This window comes from Plasmopara halstedii (assembly GCF_900000015.1).
Source record: "Plasmopara halstedii genome assembly, contig: Scaffold_3060, whole genome shotgun sequence".
NCBI lineage: Eukaryota > Oomycota > Peronosporomycetes > Peronosporales > Peronosporaceae > Plasmopara > Plasmopara halstedii.
This window is the reverse complement of record NW_020189964.1, coordinates 2134809-2135091: the sequence shown is the minus strand read 5'-3', so window position 1 is coordinate 2135091 and position 283 is coordinate 2134809.

Below are 283 nucleotides of genomic sequence, written 5' to 3'. Positions count from 1 at the left end.
TTCTTCGTCGGATGTTGTAGATAACATCGGAGCTCCAAAGGAGCAGAAAGTGAGGGTGGCAGACGCGGAGTGCTCACCGAGACATAGAATCTCTGTACAGAGGCGACGGTGACGCCCGTATGCTGGCTGCAAGACGCCGGGCGTCGACCCTGATCCAGGGTGTGTCTACCGTATACGACGGTACACAGTTATACACCCTCGTCAACGGTATGACGGGGGAGGAAGATGGTGACGTCTGCCTCGAAGCTATGCCTGTAGTCGATGCTCTTCTTGAGCTGGACGC